This window comes from Tupaia chinensis, unplaced genomic scaffold (genome assembly GCF_000334495.1).
Source record: "Tupaia chinensis unplaced genomic scaffold, TupChi_1.0 Scaffold000451_2, whole genome shotgun sequence".
Classification (NCBI taxonomy): domain Eukaryota; kingdom Metazoa; phylum Chordata; class Mammalia; order Scandentia; family Tupaiidae; genus Tupaia; species Tupaia belangeri.
The window spans coordinates 2,315,919-2,322,056 of NW_006159958.1; the positions used below are offsets into that span (position 1 = coordinate 2,315,919).

The window sequence follows — 6,138 nt, forward strand, 5'->3', positions numbered from 1 at the left end:
CAGGCAGGCGGCGGTGCGCGTGCGCGGGCCGGGAGCTCCCATTCGCTGCTGCTAAGCGACCCTCGCACCTAAACCGACCAATCCTGGCGCGCTGTGCGGCCCGCTCCGGGAGGGGCGGGGACCAGCGGTTCTTAAAGGGCTGCGACCTGGGCAGGGGGCGTGCCTCGGCGCGCCTCCCCGTTTCCCACCTCCCGGCTCCCACCTGCGTGGCTCTGTGGTCCAAGCCTCCGATGCTCACGTCCAGAGGTGTCAGGGAGCTTCGTGGTCTACGCTCGAACACCTGCCCAGGTAGCCCACAGGTCGGACGTCTAGAGGCCAGGAGGCTCCAGGTGACAAAGAGGCCCCGGGCTGGGTTTCGTGTTCATCTGGGCTGGACGAGAGGCCCCAGGCGGGTAAACCAAAGAGCACGGCCTGCTGCCAGCCTGGACGCAGTGCCGAAGTCCGAGCTGCACGGACACGCCCAGGCTGGGCCGATCCTCCACCCAAGGATGGAGGCCTGTTTGAGGGGGATTGGCAGCAGAGGCCGGCCACTTCATTCATTCAACGAGTATTGAGTGCCCTCTGTATGCCAGGCACTGTGGACCCACAGGAACTCCTGACACTAAAAATTACGTGAAAAGAGGAGGGCAGGGTGACAGCACCCATCAAACAATCAAACAAGTGTCTAAATACAAACTATTCCTTGCAGGAGGGTCATTTTTTGTTTTTGCTTTTTAGGTTTTGCTATATTGAGGGACAGAGAAAGAGAAAGTGAGAAGTCCCCCCACCCTACACCTCCCAGAAGATGGTCAGGCACAATGACTTCTCTTCCATTCTCCTCTTGGGATTTTGAGCATGTACACACACACACACACACACACACACACACACACACCACACACACACACACACACACACACACGATGTGATTTTCAAGCCAATTGGTCTGGGACTTGAATTGGGGTCTCCATGTGGGAGTCCAGGGTCTTAACCATCACGCCACCTGCTGGCTCCACAAGGTGGTAGTTTTTTGTTGTTCGTTTGTTTTTTGGAGAGGTTTTTGGAGAGGTGCATGCTCTCACCGGGAAGACAGAGAGACAGAGAGACAGAAAGCAAGAAATCATTCCCCGGGGGGATGGCCACACCACAATCCCTTCTCCTCCATTCTCCTCTCAGGATCTTGGGCACACATGCACACGCGCCCGGTGTGAGTTTTAAGCCACCGGGTCCGGGACGCGAACGGCGGTCGACTACGTGGGAGTCCAGCGACATAGCCATTACGCCAACTGCTGGTCCCAAGGGAGTAGTTTTTTGAGAGAATGTATAAAAGTTTCTGGGGAACCAGCAGTTAGCGTAATGGCTATGTCGCTGGACTCCCACGTAGTCGACCGCCGTTCGCGTCCCGGACCCGGTGGCTTAAAACTCACACCGGGCGCGTGTGCATGTGTGCCCAAGATCCCAAGAGGAGAATGGAGAAGGGATTGCGGCGTGACCATCCCCCCAGGGGGTGATTTCTCGCTTTCTGTCTCTATGTCTCTCTCTGTCTTTCTGGTGAGCGCATGCATCCTATAGCAAAAACCTCTCCAAAAAAAAGAAAAAAAGTTTCTGGCCTGGCTTTAGGATTCAGAGGAAGCTTCCCTAAAAAACATAACACTGGCTGAGTAACATCTAACTGGGCAAAGGGTAAAGGAAGTATATTCACAGAGATCAGCGTGTGTAACTGGCCTGAACTCTGAACTCTGAGGGGTGAAGAAACTCAGAGGGAGGGGGGTGGGGGAATGGTCATGTTTAGTAGGTACAGAATTTCAGCTGGGGAGGTGACAAAGTTCTGGAGACAGATGGTGGTACTGATTACACACCAACGTGGACATACTAAGGTAATTGCCATATAACTGTACACTTAAAAATGATTCAAATGCCGGCAGATGGCATGGTGGCTGAGGGCACTGGACTCCCACATGGCCGACCACAGTTTCGAGTCCTGGACCTGGTGGCTTGTTTTCTCACTTTCTCTCTCTCTCTCTCTCTGTTCCTCTCTAGTCAAATTAAAAATAAATAAATAAATGAAGTTAAATAAAATAATTATTTACAAATACTATTTAAAAAGTATTAAAATGGTAGAAAAAAATTTTTGGAGAGGTGTTTTTTGTTGTTGTTGTTGTTTTTGTTTTTGTTTTGGCTATAGGGCCCATGCGCTCGCCAAAAAGAGAGAAAGAGAGACAGGAAGGGGAAACAGCTGTTAGCGTAATGGCTATGTTGCTGGATTCCCACGTAGTTGACCGCGGTTTGCGTCCCGGACCCAGTGGCTTAGAACTCACGCCGGGCGCGTGTGCGTACATGCCCAAGATCCCGAGAGGAGAATGGAGGAGAAGGGATTGCGGCGTGGCCATCACCCCTGGGGGTGATTTCTCGCTTTCTGTAGAGAGACAGAAAGCGAGAAATCACCCCCTAGGGGGATGGCCACGCCGCAATCCCTTCTCCTCCATTCTCCTCTCGGGATCTTGGGCAGGCACGTACATGCATCTGGCATGAGTTTAAGCCACCAGGTCCAGGACTCGAACTGTGGTCGACTACATGGGATTCCAGTGACACAGCCATTATGCCAATGGTAAAATTTTTATGTTATGCCTAAAATGGTAAAAGTTTTTTGTTTTCTCACAATAATAACAAATAGTTTAAAGAGTAAAGGGGTAGAGTGACAGCCACTAGGAGGGGTTAGGCCATGTAGGATCTTATAGGCCATAAGTGGAAAGTGTTGGGCAATAGGAGACAGAGCAGATTTGTGTTCTGTAGAAATTACTTTGGCTGCTATAGTTAAGATCAACATGGAGACGTTTCAAAGAGGCTGTGCTGGGACCTACCAGGAAGACTGAGGTCAGCTGGACCACGAGGGTGGAGCTGGGGCATGACCTGGGGCGATTGAGGAGGAAGAGGACTGGGCAGGCTGCTGGGAAATACAGGAGCAAGATCGGCAAGACCTGGCGATGACCTGGATGCGGAGGGGTGATGCAGCTCCAAGGAGGACGCCACTGTTCAGCCTTGGGTGGATGGCGGAGGGATTCCCAGATACGGGAAAGACTTGAAGAGGACCTGATTGGGACAGAAGACTGACCACTAGTTCCATCTTAGACAAAATGAACTTGTGGCATCTTTTTTTTTTTTTTTGGAGGTTTTTGCTATAGGGCGTGTGCGCCGCCAGACAGAGACAGAGAGACAGAAAGTAAGAAATCACCCCCCCAAGGGTGGATGGCCACGCCACAATCCCTTCTCCTCCATTCTCCTCTTGGGATCTTGGACGGGCACGCACGCACATGCGCCCGGTGGGAGTTTAAGCCACCAGGTCCAGGACTCGAACCGCAGTCGACTACGTGGGAGTCCAGCGACATAGCCATTACGCTAACTGCTGGTCCAACTTGTGGCATCTTTAAGACTTCATGGTGGTTGATTTTAGGTGTCCACATGGCTGGGCTAAGAGATAACAGACCTAGCGCCTTGAAAATTATGCTGAGCATGTGTGCACATGTGCCCAAAATCTCAAGGGGAAAATGGAGGAGAAGGGATTGCAGTGTGGCCATCTCCCTAGGAAGTTGATTTTTTAATTTCCCTCTCTGTATCTCTTTCTCTTTCTCTCTAGCGAGAGTGCATGTGCCATAGTGGGGAAAAAATCTTAAAAATATATATATAGAGAGATGTTTAGACAGGGCTGGGACAGCAGTGTGGTGGTTAAGCACTGGGTATAGGAAGCCAGATCTCATATGGCCAATTGTGGTTTGAATCCTGAATCCAGCAGCATGAAAAACATGCTGGGCACATTTGCTCAACATCCTGATGAGAAGGAGAAAGGGAGGAAAAAGGAATGCAGCTTGACCATGCTCCACTGGGAAGTGCTTTCCTGAAAGAGAGAGAGAAAGAGAGAGAGAGAGAGAGAGAGAACATGCCTTCTGTCAATAAAAGAGAGAGAGAGAGAGAGACCCAGATAACTGGTAAACCATTATGTCCGGGAATGTTTGCAAGGGTGTTTCTGAAAGAGATTGGCATTCAGATCAGTGAGCTGAGTAAAGAAGATCTGGCCTTGCCTAATCTGGCTCTCTAGAGCTAGCTGTTATAAGAGGGGATTTGCTAGGGGGATTGGCCTATGGATAGAAATATGTAGATAGATAGAGACAGCTATTGGTTCTGTCTCTCTAGAGACAGTTGAATATACAAGTTGCAGTGTACAGTGGAGGTTTGGACTGGACATAGTATCTTAAAGGCCCTCATCACATGAGTGGGAATTGAAGCAGGGCTGTCTCAGACTGGGTAATTCATAGTGGACAGAAATATATTGGCTCACCGTTCTGGGGGGCTGAGAAGTGCCAGATCAAGGGACCAGCATTCTGCAAAGACCTTGCTTCATCACCCGTGATGGGAGGGCCAAGGGAGAGTTAAAGAACAAGAGATCCAGCTTACAGCCTCAAAGCCGTTACAGCCAGCATTATCCATCCATAAGGGTGGGGTCTGAATACCTAAACACCTCCCATTAGGCTTCACTTCCTACGACTATTACATTGGGGAGTTAAGCTTCCAAAATGTGCTTTTTATAAAAGTTTATTCTTTTTTTTTAAGGCATTATTTATTTTATTTGTTATATTATTCTTATTTTAATTTAACCAGACTGAGAGAGAGAGAAAGGGAAAGTGAGAAAGCAAGCCGCCAGATCCGGGACTCGAACCATGTTCAGTCATGTGGGTGTCCAGCACCTTAAACACTGCACCACCTGTCAGCCCCCAAAAGTTTATTCTTTATTGCATGAATAAAGTTGTTTCTTTAGTCCATGAGCAATAAAGAGAAAGATAGAGACTTCAAATAGGGTCTTCGTGCTGCAGTCTACCCCCGGCCTCAGTCAGCCCCAGGTCATGGGCATGTACATACACAGCTTGTTAAAGGAGATCTTTGGACACAAATCTGGAACCTTCCCATGTGGCTCAGCCTCACAGAGTGTGTTACCGCTGCACCACTGTCTGGCCTCTCCACTATATGCTTTTGGGGGGAACACACTCAAACCATCACAATGACTTATGCAACCAGAAAAAAAAAATTAGGGACCAGCAGTTAGCGTAATGGCTATGTCGCTGAACTCCCATGTAGCCGGCAGTGGTTCAAGTCCTGGACCCAGTGGCTTAAACTCACGCTGGGCGCGTGTGCGTGCGTGCCCAAGATCCCAAGAGGAGAATGGAGGAGAAGGGATTGCGGCGTGGCCATTCCCCCTGGGGGATGATTTCTCGCTTTCTGTCTCTCTGTCTCTCTCTGTCTTTCTGGCCAGTGCACGCACCCTATAGCAAAAACCTCTCAAAAAAAAAAAAACAGACAAAATGAAAACAGAAGAAGAGTTGTGATCAAGTCCGAGACGGCTCTAAGGTCACCACCTCCTAGCACCCGTGCCCTTGTGCAGTCACCGCCCATACTGAGTCAGGGCTTGCCTGTGTGCAAGTGATAATGAAGACAGGTCATAACAAGCACGAAGAAGAAAACCCAGGAGCCTCGGCGTTGATAAAGGAGGCTGGAAGGCTCACAGTATATGTTCTAAGGAAGAGCTGGGATTCCCTCTCGAAGTATATTCATGCTCTGTTCTTCCCACATAGGACAGAAAGGCAAGACTCTGGTTTAGATGGGGAGGGAGGGAGAAAAATTACCCTAGACCTATACGATCCTGGAGCTTTCAAATGGGGAGGCTTGGGCTTTGAGAACGTGTGACATAAGTGCTTTAGCCCCTTGGAGTGGTGCAGTTGGCATGGCTGGGCACCACAGTGGGTCGACCAACAGGAGCGAGATGTAGTATCTGAAGCCTTAGCTCTCGTTTCCAATCGTTGCTCACTTTGGCATCACGCTCCCGGTTCCCACCAGAGGCTTTGTCTTCCAGGCCTCTAGCCTCCACTCCCAGGCTCACAGCCTGGACCTCTGCATCATCAGAGAGCTCCACCTCTGAATTTATGAAAGCAGACATCTGATCTCTGACCTGTCCTTCAGCTATGCTCTGAATTCCTCCCACTGAGCTCCAGCAGGTGGAAACTCCCAGTCTAGCTGTTCCCCTACTCGGCTCTATTCGTCAGCTCCTTCCAGGGTCCAATTCCTTCCCCAGCAGCCGAGTCCAGGTCCCATCAGTTCCGTCATATTCTTCCC

The 6,138-nt window shown here is 50.0% G+C and overlaps 1 protein-coding gene across 1 annotated transcript in view; it reads right to left on the reverse strand.

The window, feature by feature from the left end:
• SEC22C (SEC22 homolog C, vesicle trafficking protein) overlaps window positions 1-258 on the reverse strand; it is a 51,565-nt gene extending 51,307 nt beyond the window's left edge. The window contains exon 1 of the mRNA XM_006155398.3: window positions 203-258. The gene's annotated coding sequence lies outside the window, so the exon portion shown is untranslated. The remainder of the gene's footprint in view (window positions 1-202) is intronic.
• Window positions 259-6,138: the final 5,880 nt, after the last annotated feature.